The sequence below is a fragment of the Cherax quadricarinatus genome, chromosome 66 (genome assembly GCF_038502225.1).
Source record: "Cherax quadricarinatus isolate ZL_2023a chromosome 66, ASM3850222v1, whole genome shotgun sequence".
In the NCBI taxonomy this organism is placed as follows: Eukaryota; Metazoa; Arthropoda; class Malacostraca; order Decapoda; family Parastacidae; genus Cherax; species Cherax quadricarinatus.
Window position 1 is genome coordinate 13,889,520 of NC_091357.1, and position 27,969 is coordinate 13,917,488.

A 27,969-nucleotide genomic window follows, 5' to 3' on the forward strand; every position below is an offset into this window, starting at 1 on the left:
GGACGAGTTGGTGCTGTGTTCCATTACCATACCATGCAGGAGTTGGTGCTGTTTTCCATTACCATACCATGCAGGAGTTGGTGCTGTGTTCCATTACCATACCTACTATGTTAATTACAAAAGGTTTTTATACCCTACGATTATTTTTCCCAAAGGTATACCTGAACATAATTTTCAGCTGTAAGTGCACTTGCCAGACCTTGTGCATGACGTTCCTGCTGTCAGGCAGATGGTATCACAGTGTCGTGCAGGTCAACTCTCCTGAACTCCAGTATTTTCGTGCTGGATTTTTTTATTTTATTTTACACGCTTTAATAAACACGCAGTGTACGACTATCCAGTCACATACAATATCCACATTTTGGGAACAAAAGTTATCTATTTTTCTCCTCGTGCCGTATTCCATCACACAGGATGAAATTCATGCAAGAAGGATGAAAATCGGTCTGTGAGCTGGAAGACTTGAGTAGAGAACCGAAGATTTCGTCAGATATTCCGATATGGGTTCAGAGATTTTGTTGCAATAGAGCTGGAATTTCTATCATATGAGAATTATCGTTTCTCAGGATGACTTATTCCAGACAACATAACCTGCAAGTGACCTCTGTACTAAAAAGAAATCTGGGTGCAACAGCAGTTTATGAGTTATTTAGTGGGAATAAAAGCTAGCCATGTTTCCGTGTCATAATCCAGGATGGATTCTGAACACCGGGTAATGAAATAAGTGGTGGGGACATTCCGGGTCAGTTGCAGCTGACATATAAACCCACACTTGCTTACAACAAGCTTTTGTTACAACAGTTTCTCGCCTTGTGTGAACATTTATCTTGTGACTTAATAAAACTACCCAGAGCTTTATCCTAATAAAAGCTTGTTTTGCAACCTGTCTTTCCTTTGCTCTTGTGGGAAGCACGCCATTTGGCAGCAAGATATTATCTGGTCCGCCCTCTCACGAGTCAGGTCCCCTCGGACTTCCAAGGGAAGTGACTGGCTCGCCCTCCAAGTCGTCTCACTTGCTCGTTGTTCAGCCTCGGTTTATGACGTGCCAGGAAACATTGTGCGTAATATGGCATTCACAAAAACTTAATATACCTGGGCACGCGACCTTGGCAGGTGCCGCCCGAGGGATTGACACCCAGCCCAGCGGGTCTACCCTTTGTCCCAAGCCAGCACGTGTCTCAACCCTGTTGACCTTGGTAACTTAGCACAGTTACCCACGTCAATTACCCCACTCCCCCCTTCCCTAAAAAGAACACCTCCCCTCCCACACCCTTTACCACCTTCCACGTAAACAGCACCGTCCCTGCCCACAACCCTTACCCTGCCCAATCTCACCAAACAGGGCACCTTCTTCCCACCTCTCTTACCCATGGCACCTCCAGGAGCAAACATACACTAATACACTAATCTTTTAATTCCTTATATATACATATAAAAACATGTGTGTGTGTTGGATCTATTTTGTGGCGAAAAAATGAGTTCAGGTGAACATGGGTTGTTCATGGAGGGAGGGGGGCTGGGAAATTACTGTATTACTAAACTGCCAAAGGCAGTTTCTTGGGGAATCAGACCTCGGGAAAATAAGAAAGTGTAGACAAGAATGAACTCTGATTGGTGGCTAAGTTGAAGGGAACCTTGTGGGTGGAACTCTACTGCCGTGGAGAGTTTGCTGCAGGGAGAGTTACTGACAGATGATGACCCATAGTAACAACCTACCACCTGCACCGCCACTACCACCTACACCACTATCACCTGTACCGCCACTACCACCTGTACCGCCACTGCCACCCGAACCACCACCACCTACACCACTAGCACCTGCACCACCATTGCCACCTGAACCACCACCATCTACATCACTAGCACCTGCATCACCACTACTACCTCAACCACCACCACTTACACCACTAGCACCTGCACCATCACTGCCACCTGAACCACCACCATCTACACCACTAGCACCTGCATCACCACTACTACCTCAACCACCACCACCTACACCACTAGCACCTGCACCACCACTGCCACCTGCACTTAGGGACTGACCACCATTCATGGTAATAAGACCACGCCCACCTCCTCAACATAACCTTGAACACTCGGCTTACTACATCGCCCTTATTAGATTCTGCCACCGAAGCTGCTAGTATATTATGTACCCCATATCCATCCTGTGGACGGTAGCGCAAGAGCATATGAATACACAAAAAACCTAGGAACTAGGCCCGAAAAGGGTTAACAGGCGTACATTGGGTTTATATCAACATATCTATAGTTCACTTATCTGTTACAAGCAAATTTAGGAAATTTGCTTAGTATATATGGTATCTTATCTTCATTAATAAGATATCTTATTAACATTAACAAAAACATCAGCCTCAAAAGTATCAGACTTCAGCTTAACATGACATTCCTTACCTAGTTGATCAGGCCCTGATCCATCGGGAGGCCTGGTCATGGACCGGGCCGCGGGGGCGTTGATCCCCGGAATAACCTCCAGGTAACCCAAATACAAAATTGGGTGGTTGCTCTCAGCACATACACAGTGCCGGGAGTCACCCGGGGAGTGGAGTGCCCTAGGGTACTACATTGTGCCCAGCATAGTCTTACCTGTTTGTCACTCACAATTCAACACAACACCCTGATTTCACTATATTTATTTCTAACTCGTGTCCCAATGTTACCTGCTGAACATTCTTGTAAAAGTATAGAAACTTTGTTAGTGTGACTTTGTAAATTGTCCACGTCGGATCGAAACGTCGTCGTAAGCTCCCTTCTCGTATTTGCGGGTTATATGTGCACAGAAACAAATTTTTGTCGTAAATTAGGTTAGGTTGAATTAGGTTAATATTATCTTAGATTAGGTTTGGTTAGACAGCTTTCACAATGTAAATTTAACTACGAATTAAATTAAAATAACCAAGAATAATCATCCTACAGCCGTGAAGTAACACACAATTACGAAATAACAGGAACATAGTCAAGACACTATATAGTTTAGTCTCCCCTTTCCCGTCAGCCTGAGAGAGACAAACTTGAGCCGTACACCAAGGAACAATACGTGTCAATCTAGCCTGCTACTGATGTTCGGGGTTAGGTTGGTGTTGCCTGAAAAGGCAGGGGAGAGGGGGGAGGGCAGTGAGATGGGCACAATAAAGCAATAGTGACAGTTACCTCATCATAAATATACATCGAGAAATGTGAGTATATACATACATTGAGAGGTGTGTATATACAGCAAGAATTGTGCATCGTTCACTTTATACACACCAAGAAGTGTTTATATATACCGTGACGTGTGTATTTATACCAAGAGCATAAATATATATATACACACCTTTCGGTGTATATACAGTGAAAGGTGTATGTATGTATATATATATATATATATATATATATATATATATATATATATATATATATATATATGTATATATATAGAGGTGTTATCTCTCAGTGTATATACATCGATAAATGTGTATCTCAGTGTACATGCACCGAGAAATGTTTATCTCAGTGTATATATATCGAGAGTTTAATACCTATTTTAAGTATTAATTTATTTGTGTTGTCAGTGTTAGTTACATGCAGTCGATAGGCTTCAAACCTAGCAAACTAGCCAGTCATAGCGCGCTAGGTCCTCAAAGGTGTCTAGATGCTGGTGAAGGGCTCTTGTTTCAAGAAATCGGAGTTGCCCTTTGGTCCTTCCCCAGGATGCAACCCCTAACAGTTTATTGACTGACAGGTCAGCAGGTGTTAGCAGACATACCCAAATGTCTCCTCCCGTGTCCTTGTTGTTAGAAGCTATCCCTCCACTACTGGGTTACTATACATGCTCTATACATGTTCTATACGTGAACAAAACACGTTCTGCACATGCTCTGAGATTGCACTTCAGTATATCAAACCAAATCCACCCGTTCCTCAACTTATCTGAGTGCATTAGCTAGCAATATCAGCATTTCTAATCTAGCATACCCTTATCTAAGCTTAGGAGAGACTGGTACGTACACACTGTGAGTGTACACAGCACCTCACACGGGTAGGTACACACTATGTGAGTGTACACATTAAATCAGGCTGCGTTTGAGGTCATCCTAGTGTACAGTTTCACTACAGGCTCCTGCTAGCCCTGAAGATATTAACGCAATGATACTACAAAAAATCTTCGTGCAGCTTTGCAAATCGTAAAATGAATAGAGCATTTGTTAAATTGCAGCATTTAACTTTTATCATTCTTGAATGATACAAATTAACACGGCATGTAACGCCTACTACTACATAATAATATTCCGTTTCACTACGTACTGTTTAAATATAGGCATGATACAGCAGATATGTATTGAGATATTAATATTGTGTATGGGTACAGGGGTAATTCTAGATGGTTTTGGGAAGATAATTAAAGAAGCTCTGTTTAGAGTAAAGCTGACTTGATAAAGCTCTGTTTAGAGTAGAAAGTGGCTTGATAAAGCTCTGTTTAGAGTAGAAAGTGGCTTGATAAGCTCTGTTTAGAGTAGAAAGTGGCTTGATAAAGCTCTGTTTAGAGTAGAAAGTGGCTTGATAAAGCTCTGTTTAGAGTAGAAAGTGGCTTGATAAACTCTGTTTAGAGCAGAAAGTGGCTTGATAAAGCTCTGTTTAGAGTAGAAAGTAACTTGATAAAACTGTTTAGAGCAGAAAGTTGCTTAATAAAGTTTTGTTTAGAAACAAACGTGGCTTGATAAAGTTCTTTTTACAACCAAACGTCGTGGGAACCGACGTCTTGCCTCTCTTGACGCCAGCCACGTCATGACGCCAGCCACGTCATGACGCCAGCCACTCATCCCACCGCTGTCATCAACTTGTACCACAACAAAAGTTGACATTCCTTCGCTCTATCTATTTTTTGGAATCCAACATTTCTTCATGGTTTCCAAAGAATGTCTTGCTGTACAGTGCCCGAGTTATATTGAGGTTGTATGAGAGAGACCTGTATCTATGTCCACACCTGATACCAGTTTGTTCAGAACTGACTGCCTACGACCCAGGATTGTGGCACTGTGTTGTGTCTACGTACTTTGTGTGTGTGTGTGTGTGTGTGTGTGTGTGTGTGTGTGTGTGTGTGTGTGTGTGTGTGTGTGTGTGTGTGTGTGTGTTGTGCCTGCTAGGGACGAGAAACTGCTCTTGACCACGCCTATGTAATCTGCCTTGACCGACATTTACCGCGTTCTGATCCTTTTAGTGCCTGTGTTTGAAACTGTGTATGGAATTTCCCCCTCGATACTACCTGGTCTAGCTTCCAACCTCAGACAAACACTTCCTGACTTCTCTGTGTCTAACTTCCACCTGAACCTCCTGGCCTCTGATCCTCACATCTCAAACACTCTCTTATTTTGAATACATTTGAAGAATTATTTGTTTCTGAGTGTTGTTCTAAATGTGTGAGTCTGACGTGTATGGCCGACGTTACGTAGTTACGTAGTTAGTGTTCTTTCAGGTCTCTATTCTCCCTTTTTACTTCTTTTTCACGATCTTACATTTTTTGGGGTTAACTCCAGTAACCACTTGTTCATTCATGAAGCATTGCCCCAGCCCAATGGATCGCCTAGAACTCGCCCAACATCTCAAAGACAAAACTGCAACGTACACCACCGACAAAACGCCATACCCTAAAGTCGAACAGATAATCCATCAACTCCAAACCAACGAACTCTTCTACAGAGCTTCCATAGGTGTGATACAACTCTCTAAAACAAAATTCCACACATTGATAACCGCATTAGCGAAAAAATAACTCGTCCTGCTTGCTGCCTACTGGCAGTCTCGGGTCCCGCCGCTGCCTTCGCCATCCTCTCCTAGAGAACCAAACAACGACATCATTCAAGCCTCTCCATCTACGCCTCCAGTACTTCGGTATCACATATCCCAAAGTGGTTGGGCCACTTGCCTTGATTCCTCCTCTTCATCTCCTTTCCATCCTTTTCCAGTTATTTCCATCCTTCTTATCCTTCTTCCTTCCCATCTCACGACAGCTCTCGTCGTCTTAATCCTTAATCCTTGTTCATTCATTAGACTGTTTAGGTATCGGTTTCTGGTTCCGGTTTTCCTGACCATGAGAATGGGGCTGAGAGGGTCTCCCAGCTGGACGCACTCACAAACAACAGCATTGGATCCATTCTCTAACTAGTTGAAAGTTAGGAAAGAAGCAGAGAGAAATTCTCTAGTTTCACACGACTGTCTCGTGGATCCTGTCGGATCTATCCTTGCAGCTGTGCATGGTGCTGGCTTCCACCAGCTCTCCATCATTCCACTTCCAAACTACTCTGAAAATGAAGTTTTTTCTAACATCCCCGTCACTGGGCAGGCGATGCAAAATGCCCCCAATAAAAAGTAGGGGCGCCATTGGTACACTAAGAGAAAACACCATAAGTGTCCGGGGCCCAAAACTGTTCAACAGCCTCCCATCAAGCATTAGGAGAATTACCAATAAACCCCTGGCTGCCTTCAAGAGAGAGCTGGACAGATACCTAAAGTCAGTGCCGGATCAGCCGGGCTGTGGCTCGTACGTTGGACTGCGTGCGGCCAGCAGTAACAGCCTAGTTGATCAGGCCCTGATCCATCGGGAGGCCTGGTCATGGACCGGGCCGCGGGGGCGTTGATCCCCGGAATAACCTCCAGGTAACCTCCAGGTAACTCATCACTCAGTCACCTGAGTGCTGAGTTTATATTCAACAGCTCACTTCATCAGCACTTGGTCAAGAAACATTACAGAGGTCAACATTTGTTTCGGTCAGACCCCGCTGGCCATACTTACATAAATAATTAAAATATTACAGTAATTTCACATATTGCAATGTTGCTGTATAGTGAATCATTTGTAGAGTGCAACGTGTGGATACACACAAGTGCACACACCGACACACACACACACACACACACACACACACACACACACACACACACACACACACACACACACACACACACACACACACACAGGAGCTACGAATCGACCCCTGCAAACACAAACAGGTACGTATACACACACACACATATCACATCTGACTGACACACACACAACCAGTGAAGAGGCTGGGCCAGGAGCTGTGAATCGATCCCTGTAACTACATACAGGTGAGTACACACACACAACCAGCATATCTTATCATTACCACTATAAACAATGATCATTTATTAGGTTACAACCCCACTATATAACAGGAGGAACAAAAAGTCACAATACCGTCATTGTAACAATACATAAAAACCAGCACATAACAGAGAGAAGCTTACGACAACGTTTCGGTCCGACTCGGGCCATTTACAAAGTCACTTTGCAAAGGATCACTTACAAAGTCACTTTGTAAATAGTGTGTTCCAGTGCAAGTGAATGACTGAATAACAGGAGAAAATACACTTCAGATTATCTAACTCATTAAAACCTGTCAGTGAAAATATACAAACATATTCTAACAGGTAACCAATACTAAACACATCATGGACTCCCACCAACATTCGTCCAGTGGAAAGCCCACTTTACGCACACTGATTCTTGAAGCCAGTACCTGGTTTAATGTAGACTCAATAACGCAGAAGCTTATAAATAGGTTTACGTGCCAAAGTAAATTGTATATAAGGTGACCTTGAGTGTGGCTGGCAGTGTTGTGTATGCGAGTCAGGTCGGTGAGAGTGTTCACAGCTGCACTCCTCCATTATTCATTCCTTCATATTGGAACATTCAGATTACAGCGTATTTCGCTTCGTTTTCTTTTCTAAACGATCTTCGAGGCTAGATACTCAGTCTATGTGATGGTATGTGAGAGGGGAACCCCATCCTGTGTGATGGTATATGAGAGGGGAACTCCATCCTGTGTGATGGTATATGAGAGGGGAACTCCATCCTGTGTGATGGTATATGAGAGGGGAACCCCATCCTGTGTGATGGTATATGAGAGGGGAAGCCCATCCTGTGTGATGGTATATGAGAGGGGAAGCCCATCCTGTGTGATGGTATGTGAGAGGGGAAGCCCATCCTGTGTGATGGTATGTGAGAGGGGAAGCCCATCCTGTGTGATGGTATGTGAGAGGGGAACCCCATCCTGTGTGATGGTATATGAGAGGGGAAGCCCATCCTGTGTGATGGTATATGAGAGGGGAAGCCCATCCTGTGTGATGGTATATAAGAGGGGTAGCCCATCCTGTGTGATGGTATATGAGAGGGGAAGCCCATCCTGTGTGATGGTATATGAGAGGGGAACCCCATCCTGTGTGATGGTATATGAGAGGGGTAGCCCATCCTGTGTGATGGTATATAAGAGGGGTAGCCCATCCTGTGTGATGGTATATGAGAGGAGAACCCCATCCTGTGTGATGGTATATGAGAGGAGAACCCCATCCTGTGTGATGGTATATGAGAGGGGAACCCCATCCTGTGTGATGGTATTTGACAGAGAACCCATCCTGTGTGATGGTATATGAGAGGGAACCCATCCTGTGTGATGGTATATGAGAGGGAACCCATCCTGTGTGATGGTATATGAGAGGGAACCCATCCTGTGTGATGGTATATGAGAGGGAACCCATCCTGTGTGATGGTATATGACCAACATCCTATCCTGTGTGATGGAATTTGACAGAGAACCCATCCTGTGTGATGGAATATAACAGAGAACCCATCCTGTGTGATGGAGTATAACAGACAACCCATCCTGTGTGATGGAATATAACAGACAACCCATCCTGTTTGATGGAATATAACAGAGAACCCATCCTGTGTGATGGAATATAACAGAGAACCCATCCTGTGTGATGGAATATAACAGACAACCCATCCTGTGTGATGAAATATAACAGACAACCCATCCTGTGTGATGAAATATCACAGACAACCCATCCTGTGTGATGGAATATAACAGACAACCCATCCTGTGTGATGGAATATCACAGACAACCCATCCTGTGTGATGGAATATAACAGACAACCCATCCTGTGTGATGAAATATCACAGACAACCCATCCTGTGTGATGGAATATAACAGACAACCCATCCTGTGTGATGGAATATCACAGACAACCCATCCTGTGTGATGGAATATAACAGACAACCCATCCTGTGTGATGAAATATAACAGACAACCCATCCTGTGTGATGGAATATAACAGACAACCCATCCTGTGTGATGGAATATCACAGACAACCCATCCTGTGTGATGGAATATAACAGACAACCCATCCTGTGTGATGGAATATAACAGACAACCCATCCTGTGTGATGGACTGTAACGGGAATCATAGCTAACTTCTGTTACTATTATTTACAATAAGTCATTCAAGAATCATTAGTTGTTATAATGTGTCCCGTAATCAGTGTTATACCAAGAACTCTGTTCCTCCCCGTTACCAGGATAGTATTGCAGTGTACTATTTGTTATACATTATGTTCACTCGCTATTTGTTCACTGCTTATGATGACGTTCCAGTCAGTCCTGGAACACTGTCGAGTCACAACTGTTATTTGTGTTCTATTTTCATTGTTCACCACTAACTCTCTTACGTGACGTTCAACGTCACTTTCTACACGCTCCACGGAAATATGTTAATACTGTTTCCTTCTATTTTAACCTAATTTTAGCTGGTTTAGCTTAATAAAGCTGGTTCAGTTTACTTGAAGCTATAAAGAGAGATAGTGAACCACAGGTAAGGTAATTAAAAACAGAATGGCCGCGACAGGTGAGGTTACCGGCGCCAGGAAACGTTCTTTAAATTAGTGAGATTATCCATGTTGGTGAGTGTTGCCTGAAGCAGCAGGGAGCCCTGCAGGCAGTGTTCACACCTAGTTGTGGTTGTGGGGGTCGAGACTCACCTCCTGGCTCCGCCTCGTAGCTATACAAGAGAACTTTCACTCTTGTAGCCTTCATCGTGGGTCTTCTCATACTTATACGTAAAACTGTGCATGTAGTATTCCCCAGCGCCACTGTGATTTATATGCTTTTTCTTGTTTTGAAGGTTCTAGTTACACATCCTATGATTGTCCTCGAGGTTGTGATAATAACACTGTTGTGATCCTTGATCCTAAGGTATTCTTGATATTATCACTTAAGTCTTTCACGTCGTGACTGGTCACAACCTTTCGGTCTGTCTCTGCTCTGTCATCAAGTCCTCTGAGTATCTTGAAGGTTATGTCTTCTACCCAGTGCTGACCCCTGTGACATCCCACTCGTCATGTCTGCCCATCCTTCTGCCTCCACCCTGACGATTATTTGTCGGGTTCGTGGTAAGAAGTGATGGCAGCTAGAAATACAACGTTATACTGTTACGGAGGCGATATACTGAAATACGGAACCCAGCCTGTCTGTCTGCCTATTTCCTAAGGTCTAGTGGAGAGCGAGGGAGAGCCGTCTCAGGCACAGCCTACGTGAGGGGGGGGGGGTACAAACGAGGGTCACGTGACTTAAGGCTTGGCCAAGGAGCCTGCCAATAAAATGAAGTTATCGTAGTACATACTACACAAGTATTGTCTGTAAGCGCGTCATCAATCTCCTGTATCTGAGATATTCTGTGATCCTTCATTTTAATTTCCTGCTATCTCTGTCTGCTTATCTATTTTTTAAGATCACTATCTGGCTGGATACAATACCAGACACCTTCTTACTGTCAAGGAATATACAGCTCACCTATTCCTCTAGTTCCTCCTTTTTGTGTTACCTCGTAATATAACTGCAGTTGGTTCTTAAGGCAACTCCGCTGGTTCTCTCTGAATGAATGCACTCGTCTGCAGGTGTTCCACTCTTGTTATATCATTATCTTCTACATTCCAGTGGCCAGTATACAAGTCAAGGATACAGCTCTGTAGTTCAGTTTCTTGTTTACCTTCTCGCATTACATTCACTGTTTTCTATTTTTTTTCTTTTCAGTAAAGTCGATATCTCTGGTGACCTGCTGAAATGAATTCTATTGACCTGTTAAGCCCTGCAACATAGCCGGGTACATACACTCACATCTGCCTTATCAGGGAACGGGTGGGATTTGAACTCATGGCAAATGAGTTCTTAAGCTCACAGGCCAGTGCGTTAACCACTCTGTCTGTGAGTTTTAAGACTTACTCCCCATGTGGTTCAAACCCCACCCGTTCCCTGATTTGTTGGCAATCGTGCTATTATGATACTGTGAGTCATGATCACATCTCCCTTGTTGAAGCTCGTATGTTTGAACTTAAAGCTTTAGACACAGTCCTTCATATCTCCTTTTTTTTCAGAATCAATGTAGTTACATTTTCAGGTCCCATTAAGACCAAAACGACACAATACCACGACTAGAACAATATACAAATAACCCGCACATATGGAGACAGAAGCTCATGATGACGTCTCGGTCAGACTTGGACCATTTACAGTGTTAGTGTGACTTTGTAAATTGTGCACGTCGGACCGACATGTCGTCGTAAGCTTCTCTGTCTTATGTGCGAGTTATTTGTGTATTATTGGAGTCATTGTGAAATTCTCTCCGGCCTCTCCTCACTTTTGCGTATTCATTGCTAGCAACATTGTTCGCTTCTCAAGTCTCTCCCGCTACTTAACTCTCGACCCACTGACGTGATTGATCCATGTCATGTCTAATTTCAAATGCTGGGTGAAGCTCACTTCCACCGTGGCACTGATAAGATCATTCCCTTTGTTTATCACTCTTCTGGTGGAGAAATACTTCCTGATATTCCCGTGGTTCACCTGGGTGTGTGGTACTCAGCTACGTCGCCTTGTTTTTGCTGCATCCAGAGTAAAGAATCTATCCTTGTCTATCCTGTCTGTGTCCCAGAGTATTTTCTGTATCGCAATCATGTCCCCTCCCCTTACTCTTCGCTCATCCAGGTACACAGTTCCTAGTTCTTGGACTCATTCTTCCTAGCTCATTTCCTTCATAGCAAACAGGTATGTTTTCTTTTGTACTTTCTCAAGGTGTGGGTTCTACACTGGTGCTGTGTATTCAAGAATGCTTCACAGTTATGAGGAAAAGTGGGTTTGGAACGAGTTTTTTTTTTTTTTGGCTCCTGAATCCCGCTAGAGTATTTTGAGTACAAGTGAGTGTGTGTAATCACCTAGTTGTATTCACCTAGTTGTGGTTGCAGGGGTCGATTCACAGCTCCTGGCCCCGCGTCTTCACTGGCCGCTACTAGGTCACTCTTTCTGCTCCATGAGCTTTATCGTACCTCTTCTTAAAGCTATGTATGAATCCTGCCTCCACTACATCACTTTCCAGACTATTCCACTTCCTGACAACTCTGTGACTGAAGAAATACTTCCTAACATCTCTGTGACTCATCTGAGTCTTCAACTTCAAACTATGACCCCTTGTTGCCGTGTTCCATCTCTGGAACATCCTGTCTCTGACCAACTTGTCGATTCCTCTCAGTATTTTATATGTCGTTATCATATCCCCCCCCCTATCTGTGTGTGTGTGTGTGTGTGCACTGGGTCAGGTGGTAGTAAGTGGAGAGCAATGTCGACGTTGTGAGCTTATATTAATGGCCGATTTTCACACCTCGCTGCAACATCTCTGGTCAATGACACGCAATACTTGCTCAACACCACACCGACTGTCCAGCGTCAGCCTGTGTCCCAGCATCAACACTGTGTGTCCCAGCATCAACACTGTGTGTCCCAGCGTCAACACTATGTGTCCCACTATCAACACTGTGTGTCCCAGCATCAACACTGTGTGTCCCAGTATCAACACTGTGTGTCCCAGCATCAACACTGTGTGTCCCAGCGTCAACACTGTGTGTCCCAGCGTCAACACTATGTGTCCCACTATCAACACTGTGTGTCCCAGCATCAACACTGTGTGTCCCAGTATCAACACTGTGTGTCCCAGCATCAACACTGTGTGTCCCACTATCAACACTGTGTGTCCCAGTATCAACACTGTGTGTCCCAGCATCAACACTGTGTGTCCCAGTATCAACACTGTGTGTCCCAGCATCAACACTGTGTGTCCCAGCGTCAACACTGTGTGTCCCAGCATCAACACTATGTGTCCCACTATCAACACTGTGTGTCCCAGCATCAACACTGTGTGTCCCAGTATCAACACTGTGTGTCCCAGCATCAACACTGTGTGTCCCACTATCAACACTGTGTGTCCCAGCGTCAACACTGTGTGTCCCAGCATCAACACTGTGTGTCCCACTATCAACACTGTGTGTCCCAGCGTCAACACTGTGTGTCCCAGCATCAACACTGTGTGTCCCAGCATCAACACTGTGTGTCCCACTATCAACACTGTGTGTCCCAGCGTCAACACTGTGTGTCCCAGCGTCAACACTATGTGTCCCACTATCAACACTGTGTGTCCCAGCATCAACACTGTGTGTCCCAGCATCAACACTGTGTGTCCCAGTATCAACACTGTGTGTCCCAGTATCAACACTGTGTGTCCCAGCATCAACACTGTGTGTCCCAGTATCAACACTGTGTGTCCCAGCATCAACACTGTGTGTCCCAGCGTCAACACTATGTGTCCCACTATCAACACTGTGTGTCCCACTATCAACACTGTGTGTCCCAGCATCAACACTGTGTGTCCCAGCATCAACACTGTGTGTCCCAGTATCAACACTGTGTGTCCCAGCGTCAACACTATGTGTCCCACTATCAACACTGTGTGTCCCAGCATCAACACTGTGTGTCCCAGTATCAACACTGTGTGTCCCAGCATCAACACTGTGTGTCCCAGTATCAACACTGTGTGTCCCAGCATCAACACTGTGTGTCCCACTATCAACACTGTGTGTCCCAGTATCAACACTGTATGTCCCAGCATCAACACTGTGTGTCCCAGCATCAACACTGTGTGTCCCAGTATCAACACTGTGTGTCCCAGCATCAACACTGTGTGTCCCAGCATCAACACTGTGTGTCCCAGCATCAACACTGTGTGTCCCAGCATCAACACTGTGTGTCCCAGCATCAACACTGTGTGTCCCAGCATCAACACTGTGTGTCCCAGTATCAACACTGTGTGTCCCAGCGTCAACACTATGTGTCCCACTATCAACACTGTGTGTCCCAGTATCAACACTGTGTGTCCCAGCGTCAACACTGTGTGTCCCAACATCAACACTGTGCGTCCCACTGCTTCCCTGCAGACCAATGTTGCCCTTCTAAATAATGTGTATCCCTGGTTTCTTCTGTACGCAGACACACACACATACGACAGACAGTTGTAGACAGCCACAAAGCCACAGACAGATCAACTCAAGAGGAGCAGCAGATAGCCACTGTTACTATGTCATTACATCAGTCATGTCACACCAATCTTTCCACTCCAATAATGACACAGAAATCACGTCAGTATATATATATATATATATATATATATATATATATATATATATATATATATATATATATATATATATATATATATATATATTATAAGAGAGTTTATTGTAAATATATGAGCTTTATAAGAGAGCTTAAGTTTGTAGACTTTTTCTTATGGTATGCAAGGTGGTTATAATTTTGAGAGGTACACCCGCGGGTCAAGCAGCCAGGGATGTCAGTGGCAGCTCTCGTACTCACCCTGTGGGAAGTTAGAGAAGTTAGATATGAGTCTAGCTGAACAAATCTGTGTGACTGATCGTTCCCTTTCGTGGGTGAGAGAGGAAGGACTGACAGTTCCCTCGCGTGGGTGAGAAACTCAGGACTAACAGGTTCCTCGCATGGGTAAGAAACACAGGACTAACAGCTCCCTTGCATGGGTGAGAGAGGAAGGACTGACAGCTCCCTCTCAAGGGTGAGACAATAAAACAACACTGTTTGACCTTAAACTTGAATGATTCGCTGGTACGTGTCCCGGTCCGGGTCTTTTCCAGATGGTGACCCAGCACTGTTTGACCCTCTGGAAGTTACCACTCGTCTACTGGTGCCAACTCTCCGTATTTATCCTTGGTATCGATGGCCCTAAGTGAACTAATGCCGTCTAAATAACTCAGCATATATTCATAATAGCTAGTTTGCTTTAGTAAATTAAACTGGATACATCAGCAGTGTGCTGCTACCCTATTATGTGTGTTAGAGAGAACAAAAGCTAGTTGTGTTTTCCTGTCATATTCCATCACACGGGATGGGTTTCACATTGTTGAAATGTGTCAGCCTGAGGTGGGAGTCTTCAGTAGTGTCAGCCTGAGGTGGGAGACTTCAGTAGTGTCAGTCTGATGTGGGAGTCTTCAGTAGTGTCAGTCTGAGGTGGGAGTCTTCAGTAGTGTCAGTCTGATGTGGGAGTCTTCAGTAGTGTCAGTCTGAGGTGGGAGACTTCAGTAGTGTCAGTCTGAGGTGGGAGACTTCAGTAGTGTCAGTCTGAGGTGGGAGTTTTCAGTAGTGTCAGTCTGATGTGGGAGACTTCAGTAGTGTCAGTCTGAGGTGGGAGTTTTCAGTAGTGTCAGTCTGATGTGGGAGACTTCAGTAGTGTCAGTCTGAGGTGGGAGTTTTCAGTAGTGTCAGCCTGAGGTGGGAGACTTCAGAAGTGTCAGACAGAGGTGGCAAACTTCAGCAGGACAATTATCATCTCTCAGAATACGGACTATCTCCCCCCCCCCCCCCGCCTCACACACAGGAGCTGTGATTCGACCCCCTGCAACCACAACTAGGTGACTACACACACCAAAAACAGAATTTACAAAGATAACTTTAGAAGAGAGAGAAACTACGAAAAATATATATACTTACAAAAAATTCTAAATGCATGTATATTCCTTTCAATATACATAAGCACAGACGACATTTATTGTTCCACTAACCTGGCGACATCTATCAGGAATATACTGAAACTATACTTCAAATATGGAACAAATTACTTGTAATTTGGAACAGCAATTAAGTGTACTCACGAAATCGTAATGACACGATTGCAAACAAACCATACCACGGGCGGGATTTGAACCCGCGCTTTTTTTAACCAAGTGTAGGTTGAGGGACGACAAATGAAGGTTAATCTGCATTATTGAACTATAATTTATTTTGTTTAGTGTGGCGTGAAATACAGCAGTGTGGTACAAAATACAGCAGTGTGGTACAAAATACAACAGTGTAGTACAAAATACAGCAGTGTGGTACAAAATACAACAGCGTGGCACAAAATACAACAGTGTGGTACAAAATACAACAGCGTGGTACAAAATACAACAGTGTGGTACAAAATACAACAGCGTGGCACAAAATACAACAGCGTGGCACAAAATACAACAGTGTGGTACAAAATACAACAGCGTGGTACAAAATACAACAGTGTAGTACAAAATACAGCAGTGTGGTACAAAATACAACAGCGTGGCACAAAATACAACAGTGTGGTACAAAATACAACAGCGTGGCACAAAATACAACAGTGTGGTACAAAATACAACAGCGTGGCACAAAATACAACAGTGTGGTACAAAATACAACAGCGTGTCACAAAATACAACAGTGTGGTACAAAATACAACAGCGTGGCACAAAATACAACAGCGTGGCACAAAATACAACAGTGTGGTACAAAATACAACAGCGTGGCACAAAATACAACAGTGTGGTACAAAATACAACAGTGTTTACATGGAGAGTTTACTTGGAGAGAGTTCCGGGGGTCAACGCCCCGCGGCCCGGTCTGTGACCAGGCCTCCTGGTGGATCAGAGCCTGATCAACCAGGCAACAGTGTGGTACAAAATACAACAATGTGGTACAAAATACAACAGTGTGGTACAAAATGCAACAGCGTGGCACAAAATACAACAGTGTGGTACAAAATATAACAATGTGGAGCAAAATACAACAGTGTGGTACAAAATACAACACTGTGGCACAAAATACAACAGCGTGGCACAAAATACAACACTGTGGTACAAAATATAACAATGTGGAGCAAAATACAACAGTGTGGTACAAAATACAACAGTGTGGCACAAAATACAACACTGTGGCACAAATTACAACAGCGTGGCACAAAATACAACAGCGTGGCACAAAATATAACAGCGTGGCACAAAATGCAACAATGTGGTACAAAATACAACAGTGTGGCACAAAATACAACATGTTGGCACAAAATATAACAGCGTGGCACAAAATGCAACAATGTGGTACAAAATACAACAGCGTGGCACAAAATACAACAGCGTGGCACAAAATACAACAATGTGGTACAAAATACAACAGCGTGGCACAAAATACAACAATGTGGTACAAAATACAACAGCGTGGCACAAAATACAACAGTGTGGCACAAAAGACAACAATGTGGTACAAAATACAACAGCGTGGCACAAAATACAACAGTGTGGTACAAAATACAACAGTGTGGTACAAAAGACAACAGTGTGGCACAAAATACAACAGTATGGCACAAAATACAATAGCATGGCACAAAAGACAACAACGTGGCTCAAAATACAACAGTATGGCACAAAATACAACAGCGTGGCACAAAATACAACAGTATGGCACAAAATACAACAGCGTGGCACAAAATACAACAATGTGGTACAAAATACAACAGCGTGGCACAAAATACAATAATGTGGTACAAAATACAACAGCGTGGCATAAAATACAACAGTTTGGCACAAAAGACAACAATGTGGTACAAAATACAACAGCGTGGCACGAAATACAACAGTGTGGTACAAAATACAACAGTGTGGTACAAAAGACAACAGTGTGGCACAAAATACAACAGTATGGCACAAAATACAATAGCATGGCACAAAAGACAACAACGTGGCTCAAAATACAACAGTATGGCACAAAATACAACAGCGTGGCACAAAATACAACAGTATGGCACAAAATACAACAACGTGGCACAAAATACAATAGCATGGCACAAAAGGCAACACAATACGAAGACTGGTCAATTCACCCGTCACTGTACAGAGACTTAATTACCATCAGTTCAAAATCAAAATCAAAATTTTATTTCTTTGCGTAGTATACTATGTGTAGTTTACATGTCATGAAATACTGTTAAGCATTCAAATAACAATGGTTATAAATGACCATAAATTTTAAAGGGGTGGACCGGTAAGCCAGCGGAAGGCCTCGGTCAGATGACCAAAAGCTCCAAAGGCGGGTCATCATCTGACTAAGACCTGCGTCAGGAAACATTTGTCCTGTTTCCTGACGAACCTTACCTAACCTAACTGTTAAGCAGAAAGAAAGCCACGGGTATACATGAACATTTCTGGCAGACACATTGAGCATGGTGCTGACCATCTAATGGTCATAATTATAGCCATATTTTTTAAGGAGGGTGGAGGGGTAAGCCAGCGGAAGGGCTCGGTCAGATGACCAAAAGCTCCAGCTGCGGGTCGTCATTTAACAAAGACCCGCGTCAGGAATTAACATGGTTCGACAGGGTAGTTGGGTCCACTTGATCGACTCTGGCTGTGCAGTACGCTGCTGGTGTACACATCTTGATCCGAGAAATTGGAGCTCCGCCCTTCTCCTTAGGATCAAGCGTGACTACCTGCCACTCCCAGAGTGCTGTGTGACGCCTTTACAACGTCACAACTAATTTATTATTTATGTATTCAAGGACAACCTGTAGTGTAGGACTAGAGATGACGTCAGGCAACAACAGCAGCACGGCAACTAGTGGTCCAGGACCACAGTTAATGTCAGCCAGCAGTAACAACACGACAACCAGTAGTCCAGGACCATAGTTGACGTCAGGCAACAACAGCAGCACGGCAACTAGTGGTCCAGGACCACAGTTAATGTCAGCCAGCAGTAACAACACGACAACCAGTAGTCCAGGACCATAGTTGACGTCAGGCAACAACAGCAGCACGGCAACTAGTGGTACAGGACCACAGTTAATGTCAGCCAGCAGTAACAACACGACAACCAGTAGTCCAGGACCATAGTTGACGTCAGGCAACAACAGCAGCACGGCAACTAGTGGTACAGGATCACAGTTAATGTCAGGCAGCAGTAACAACACGACAACCAGTAGTCCAGGACCATAGTTGACGTCAGGCAACAACAGCAGCACGGCAACTAGTGGTCCAGGACCACAGTTAATGTCAGGCAGCAGCAACAACACGACAACCAGTAGTCCAGGACCATAGTTGACGTCAGGCAACAACAGCAGCACGACAACTAGTGGTCCAGGACCACAGTTGACGTCAGGCAGCAGCCCTGATCCTCACACCTACTACGATACAATAATTCATATCCAGATGTATCCTTGTCACCATGATTGTTTAATATATTCATAGACGGCGTTGTATAAAAAAAAGTGAAGGCCAGGATGTTGGGGAGAAGTGTCGGATTAATTAAAAGATAAAGAATCTAATACAAAGTGGGAGTTGTCACAGTTGGTTTTTGCTGATGACACAGTTCTTTTAGGAAATTCTGAAGATATGTTGCAATGGTTGGTGGAGGAATTTGGGAAGGTGGTTAAAAGAAGGAAACAAAAAGCGAACATAGAAGAAAGATAATGAGAGTAACAAAAAATTAGATAATGAAAAATTTGATATCAGATTGGAAGGAGGAGTATGGAGGAAGTGAATGTTTTCAGATATTTGTAAAGGACCTGTCGGCAGATGTGTCTATGAAAGATGAAGTGAACCATAGAACTGACGAGGGGAAAAAGGTGAGTAGTGCAGCGAGGCAGAAAGGAAAATATAAACAATATAGTGATACCAACACTGTTATGGTGGTGTTGAACATAACTTTTGAACGTTGCAGCAACGAGGAGGCTGGAAGCAGAGGAAATAGTATTGGGTTATGTTGTAGTGTCGGTGTGGTCATTAAGTTAGCAGATCCCTATATTGATCCTAACTAAGCATAGGTGAAGACTTATGTTCCTAAAGTATGGTACTGTGTGATTTACTCATACACCCACACACACACACACACACACACACACACACACACACACACACACACACACACACACACAAACACACACACACACACACAAACACACACACACACACACACACACACACACACACACGTAAGGCTGCGTCAGAATAAGAAACACTCAATCACGATGCCATACCTGTGTGTTTACACCTGCTGCTTGACACACCTTCTCAGGGGTGTGGCTACACCTGCCCCAATGCGTATGCACACGTGACCAGAGGTGTGCCCACAGCTGTGCCCCGACGCACCTGTTTAAGGACAAGGCATGGAAGCTCTTCTGAAAGCCAAGAGCATAATTCAGGTGTGAGATATTGTGGTTAGTGATGTACCAGATCCCACCCACAATTCCTGTACATTAAAAAACACCTCAATTCCCCCAGCCCCTCTTGGGAATGAACACAGTTCACCCCGTAGGAATGAACACAGTTCACTCCCGTAGGAATGAACACAGTTCACTCCCGTAGGAATGAACACAGTTCACTCCCGTAGGAATGAACACAGTTCACTCCCGGGTAAGAACACATTTCACTTCCTCTGGGAAAAAAAAAACCTAGTTCTCACATAATTTTCCTGGGCAGCTGGATCATTGATTTTAAAGTTATATTTAAAAAAAAAATGGGTTGGAATCTTTTACGTCGGCTGAGATAAAATAATTGTTCATACTCCCTCTCTCTCTCTCTCTCTCTCTCTCTCTCTCTCTCTATATATATATATATATATATATATATATATATATATATATATATATATATATATATATATATATAAAGAACTGTGGCAGGATGAACATCTTTACTGGGATAACATTTCTCTTGGACACTAAGCTTTTTCAAGTCTTCGTGGAAAAGTCTTGTCAACAAAAGTTTCCTTCTTCAAAATAGTCTTTCACTGGACAATTATATTAAATCAGGGCAGAGAAGAGAGTGTACAATGGTTGATGGATGAGGCGTTGCGAGTGTGTTATTTACACTCTTCTCTCCGTGATGATTGGAGGTACGATTGTTAGCGGTGATTGGAGGCAGGATGTCCGGTGTTCTGATGATCTCTCAGTACAGTGTTCAGGCTAACTTTCCCTCCAGTAATTGACTCCTTTATCGCTCTCTCCCACGACACCAGGCTTCCTACCTTGATGACACCCTTCGCCTCTTCTATGCCTCTTTACCCACCTGACGCAGCTCTCAGAATCAAAATACTCTCTTACAGACCATCATCTAGGTAACTCACGAAATCGTAATAACACGGGTGGGATCTGAACTCATGTCTAGGTGGTGTCAGTAATGATTAAAGAGTCAGGCTCGTTGACGTAAACTAACTTTCATATCCTCTGAAAGTGTGCAAATTAAGGCACTGCTTTGTCAAAAATATCTTTGTACCATTACACAGTTTCCGTCGCAGTGACACAGGCAGAATACGCCACGGGACTCAGAATGCTAAACAGGAAAGAAGGTAGTAAATTAGACCTCCAGTGAGGCTTCTGTTGATTATCTTTGGCTTGATAGAGTGAGTATCACCTGTACACAACAGAGCTTTCTTACCTGGCACATCACTGTCTATAATGACTCATGAACGAAAGAACAACAGCTATTCACGTTAACGGAAAGCAATAATGATTCATACATGTACATATATATTACACAGACACACGCAATATATATATATATATATATATATATATATATATATATATATATATATATATATATATATATATATATATATAAATATATATATATATATATATATATATATATATATATATATATATATATATATATATATATATTTATTATTATCACACTGGCCGATTCCTACCAAGGCAGGGTGGCCCGAAAAAGAAAAACTTTCACCATCATTCAGTCCATCACTGTCTTGATGTGTATATATATATATATATATATATATATATATATATATATATATATATATATATATATATATATATATCGTGTTTGATAGGAGTGAATGGAGACAAATGGTTTTTAATACTTGACGCGCTGTTGGAGTGTGAGCAAAGTAACATTTATGAAGGGGTTCAGGGAAACCGGCAGACCGGACTTGAGTCCTGGAGATGGGAAGTACAGTGCCTGCACTCTGAAGGAGGGGTGTTAATGTTGCAGTTTAAAAACTGTAGTGTAAAGCACCCTTCTGGCAAGACAGTGATGGAGTGAATGATGGTGAAAGTTTTTCTTTTTCGGGCCACCCTGCCTTGGTGGGAATCGGCCAGTGTGATAATATATATATATATATATATATATATATATATATATATATATATATATATATATATATATATATATATATATATATATCCACAATTTATCTGATCAAGAGAGTCATTGTTGCTTCGTGATTGGTGTGATCCAGTAGTTAACTTAATAAGTGAAACAATAGCAATTGTTTCCTCATTTTTTAAATTTATTTAAAGAGACTAGATGTATCAACAATATGAGGCTACAATACTTGATATGATAATTACACTGACTTCTACACAGTTCACTACCCCGCCTCAACTCATTTTAAAATCCAGCACTATCTAAGGTACGGTATACTGCTACTCCCCAGTACTGAACCTACTACAATGTGCTAACACCCTAGTAACCATTTGCTGTTAGGGAGACAAGAACAACAGGTGTAAGTAGGCTTTCCCATACGTCAAACTCATCTCGGAAATCAAGAAGCTGGGTCCTCTTTTAGCTGTGAGTGGTGCACACGGGTCACCTGATGTCCCGACTCCACCTCTCTCTCTCTCTCCATGGCTGACTCCACGCGCAGCTCCCAGTTCTCCTTGTGATTAAATTCTCATTCAGAATAATGGATACAGTAAGGGTCAGACAGTGGAAGCTGCTTCCCTAGCCAGTCCCAGAACTGTCGGCTACCCTTACTTTCATGCATGGTCAAGACACAGTCTTGCCGTTCCTCCACCTTTGGACTCGCACCACTGGACAAGTCATCTTATGACAAAAACTTGTGCCTGGTGACTTTTCCCTGAAGAATATAATATCATCATCAACAATACTTCTTCCTGATTATTTCTAATGCCTGACACAGATACATTCAAGCCATGTTCTACATTTTCCTTCATGGTAATTTCTTTGGTTAATTTATCGACTTTAACGGTAAATAATTGATCTGAATGCTATAGGAATGCCTTAGAAGCCTGATAATACGAACGTAGATAAGTATATTTACGGAGTAACTTGTAATGTGATTGATGTTGTAGTAGCCAGGCTTAGGCTTGGTTACAAGTACTTGTGGCAGTTTGGCAGACACAATACAAAGTATGTGGCCAGCTTATGGTCACTTTCTTAAGACAATGTGCTTAATTGTTCACTTAATGAGGAATATAAAGATAGACATTAGGTATCTCATTAATAAAAGTAATTTACCCCACATACAAACAAAATATCTTAAAATTTGCTTGTAACGAACAAGACAATTGTTGACCTAGTTCCTAGGTCTTTTGTGTATCCACATGCTCTTGCGCTACCCTCTACTGAATGGATATGAGATGCACAATAAACTGGCCGCTTCGGCAGCAAAATCTAATCTAATCTATCAGTCATCAACACGATTTAGAATTACGGTTTTGATGTGTATTTCTCCTGTTACTTGCAGTGTGAGTCTCAGTCCCACACTACCAGTCATATTCGTAATGTATCACATTAGTGACGGTATACAATACTGGTGATAAGTTGATAAGACACATGTGCAACACCTGGGTATCTTTATTGCCGAAACTTTTCGATAATAAAGATACCCACACGAAGCCTGGTCATAGACCGGACCACGGGGGCGTCGACCCACGGAACCCCCTCCTGGGCTTGTAGTCGTCTTATATAATATGTTAGGCTCAGAATAAAAACTTTTTTCACTGTGTCTTTTTCATTGATGAAGAATTAGACACATGTGCAACATCTGGATGTCTTTATTTGTAGACGTTTCACCATCTAATGGCTTATCAATGCAAATTCAAAGACACAGTGGGAAGACTGTAGAACTACATGCAAAAGACGAGGTAATCAGTCCCTCAGTCTTGGAGTTAGTGAAGAGCACCGTAGTCTTGAAGAAGTTTTTTCATTGTCATCACTACGATATTTGAATCCTAATATATATTTGCTGAATTTGCTATTATTCAGTTTTCTCTACTCCATAAAACAGTTGACTTCTGATTAAAATAACATTTCTTCCCGTAAACCCGAGATAATAGGCAATGAACGACTGTCAGAGTATAAACAAGAATGGATCACTGTTAGAATCCCCATTGATTCTTCTGCATATAAAAAAAATTTGCTGTCCGGTCCTTGGACCCATTATGTACCTCTGTAATATTTTGACTACCTCCCACAGGATGAATATGGTGTACTTATTTAATTCATCCTTAATTTCTTCTTTTCTTATTACTGGTGTTCTCTAGGGAAGTGCTCCTCAATCCTCCTGTATCAGTGGACAACAATTTACGGTCAAATATGTGATTATGGCCGCACTGTTTTGTTGTTACACTTTGCAGAGTGCAACCTACATGAAAGAGAATTCATAATTTCATGTGAGGGCCGCATCCATTTCCTGGAAGGGCCACATGCGGCCCTCGAGCCGCAGGTTCTGGACCCCTGCTCTAGGGAATACTGAATCTTAATTGTCAGTATTGCCTTCGTCAGTGATGTGTTGACAGGCCTTGTCCTCCTTGTCCGTTCCTTCACGTCGCTACTTTGAAATTCTTTCTGCGTTCACATACCACTCTTTGATCACCCTTTCTCTCACCTTGTTCTGAGTGCACCTGGTACGGGAGAGGGTGTACAAGGTGATGGTGGGTATAGGTGGAGATTTGTTGTAGAGAGGGTGTAAGGGGAAGTGATGGTGGGTGGTGCATGTGGATAGACAGAGATTGTATGGGGTAGATAAATGTGGCACAGGGGAAGAAACTTGAACAAGGGATGTTTTGCTATGGGAGTTGCTTGGGTGGGAAACGAACGTGAGTAGTGGATGGAGAGGGAGAAGCTATATCTTCTACATTGTGTAAGTTTATTTAGGTACAGGTACACATAAATAGTTACACAAATTATCATATATATAGTAACATATATGTAATTTACCTAGGGTGACCCAAAAAGTCAGACATTACTATTGGGACCCTTGTGTGTGTGTACTCACCTAATTATACTCACTTAATTGTGGTTGGAGGGGTTGACTCGTAGCTCCTGGCCCCGCTTCTTCACTGGTCGCCACTAGGTCGACTCTCCCAGATCCATAAGCTTTATCATACCTCTTCTCAAAGCTATGCATGGTACCTGCCTCCACTACCTCACTTTCCAGACTATTTCACTTCCTGACAACTATATGACCAAAGAAATACTTCCTAACATCCCTGTGACTCATACGAGTCTTCAACTTCCAATTGTGACCCCTTGTTGCTGTGTCACATCTCTGGAACATCCTGTCTCTGTCCACCTTGTCGATTGATTCCTCCCAGTATTTTATATGTCGTTACCATGTCCGTGTGTGTGTGTGTGTGTGTGTGTGTATGTGTGTGTGTGTGTGCTAACTTATATATGATGTAAGAGTCGAGTCACTGTATGTATGTGTGTCTGCCTCATGTTAATGACCTGAATCTTTCACATTCATGAGGTTTGTCTCACTTCATCATAAAGATAATCTTGCACTACCAACAGAGAAGAATTTGTAGTCGAGATCTAATGAGAAATGTCCCCGTAATTCTCATCGCTCGAACTGGATGATATTTCTTATTTTACACGAAAATGATCTTGTAATGCAGGTCACAATCATACAAGTCCACAATCACACAAGTCCACAATCATACAAGTCCACAATCATACAAGTCCACAATCATACAAGTCCACAATCATACAAGTCTACAATCATACAAGTCCACAATCATACAAGTCCACAATCATACAAGTCCACAATCATACAAGTCCACAATCATACAAGTCCACAATCATACAAGTCCACAATCATACAAGTCCACAATCATACAAGTCCACAATCATACAAGTCCACAATCATACAAGTCTACAATCATACAAGTCCACAATCATACAAGTCCACAATCATACAAGTCCACAATCATACAAGTCCACAATCATACAAGTCCACAATCATACAAGTCCACAATCATACAAGTCCACAATCATACAAGTCCACAATCATACAAGTCCACAATCATACAAGTCTACAATCATACAAGTCCACAATCATACAAGTCCACAATCATACAAGTCCACAATCATACAAGTCCACAATCATACAAGTCCACAATCATACAAGTCCACAATCATACAAGTCCACAATCATACAAGTCCACAATCATACAAGTCCACAATCATACAAGTCCACAATCATACAACTCCGCTAATAACACCGTGAAGAACTGCCACCTTGAAACTTTCCTCATGTAATATGTATACTCTTGTGTGAGTGTGTATAACTAGAAGCAAGTGTGGACTGCTGTTGTTGTTTTTATAGTTGTTGGTGATGTTGTTAAAGTTGTTGTTGCCGTTATAGTTGTTGTCATAGTTGTTGTTGTTGTTATAGTTATTGTCATTGTTGTTGTTGTTGTTGTTATAGCTATTGCTGTTATAGTTGTTGTTGTTATAGTTTTTGTTGTTAGAGTTGTTGTAGTTGTTGTTGTGAAGGTGGCAGGCACTGACCGTAAGTCTGAGCACAAGTGACGGTGCCAGACATTGTCTGTATCCAGGGGTTGTACAAATGTTTTATTTATCAGAAAAAATAGCCTTTTAATTGTTATGAGACACAAATAGGGAGCAGGATGAAGTTGGAGCCATCTGTGGGGCAGCAATCTCATTTGATCAACTGATTTTATTTCGTTTATATCATTATGCTGTACGAACATGTTGCAGATTCAAGTCATCCTGGAAATAAATGATCTCAGATGAAGTGATGTTCTGGAGAAAGGTACAGAGTGAAGTTGCTGCTTGCTGCCCGTCTTGTGGTGTAGAAGCTCACTTCTCGCCGTCCTCGGAGTGGAGCCGTGTGGTACTTTGACAATATTAGTTTTGTACGTATCAAGTTCTTGCAGATAACCAAGGAGGGTCCCTTGATGGATCAGGAACTTGTATCTTGGCAGCAAAGTGTTCGTCAAAGAGGTCAGCTTTCTCCTGACTGCTAGAAGAGATGGTCTCATCCTGTCGATTTAGAGGTGCGATAAGTTCAACAAGCAAATAACGTTGTCTGTCCTTGATCAAGGACCACCAGGTTTTGGAGCTCACTCTACCTGATGCCAGCTTTCTTTTAGTGTCAATCTTCCATTTAGAGAAGGCTGTTGTGTGACACATAGTGACACCAATCAGTCAAGCAGATTATGTGACACAGAGTGACACCAGTCAGTCATGGAGACTGTTGTGTGACACAGCCTGACACCAGCCAGTCAAGCAGACTGTTGTATGACACAGCCTGACACCAGTCAGTCAAGCAGACTGTTATGTGACACAGACTGACACCAGTCAGTCAAGCAGACTCTTGTGTGACACAGCCTGACAGCAGTCAGTCAAGCAGACTGTTATGTGACACAGACTGACACCAGTCAGTCAAGCAGACTGTTGTGTGACACAGCCTGACACCAGTAAGTCAAGCAGACTGTTATGTAACACAGACTGACACCAGTCAGTCAAGCAGACTGTTATGTGACACAGACTGACACCAGTCAGTCAAGCAGACTGTTGTGTGACACAGCCTGACACCAGTAAGTCAAGCAGACTGTTATGTAACACAGACTGACACCAGTCAGTCAAGCAGACTGTTATGTGACACAGACTGACACCAGTCAGTCAAGCAGACTGTTGTGTGACACAGCCTGACACCAGTCAGTCAAACAGACTGTTATGTAACACTGACACCAGTCAGTCAAGGAGACTGTTGTGCAAGTGCGACACCATCAATAGCCACAAAAGGTCTTTTGTTTCCTTGGCAATTATGTCAAGGGAAAATTTGGCTCTACACTCCCGTATATACACTAACACTTCAGTGTATATACAGCCACACGTGTATCTCCTAGTGTATATACAACCAGAGGTGTATATCCCTCAGTGTATATATTTGTATCCTTGACT

General features: G+C 42.8%; 1 protein-coding gene across 4 annotated transcripts in view; it reads right to left on the reverse strand.

Annotated features, from left to right (window-relative positions):
• The window catches only part of LOC128704095 (mucin-2), a 105,903-nt gene that overhangs the window by 36,912 nt on the left and 41,022 nt on the right, over positions 1-27,969 (reverse strand). Inside the window, exon 2 of one of the 4 annotated variants that reach the window (XM_053799119.2) lies at positions 20,022-20,162. The exons of the other annotated variants lie outside the window; for them this stretch is intronic. The gene's annotated coding sequence lies outside the window, so the exon portion shown is untranslated. The remainder of the gene's footprint in view (positions 1-20,021; positions 20,163-27,969) is intronic. 4 annotated transcript variants of the gene reach the window in all.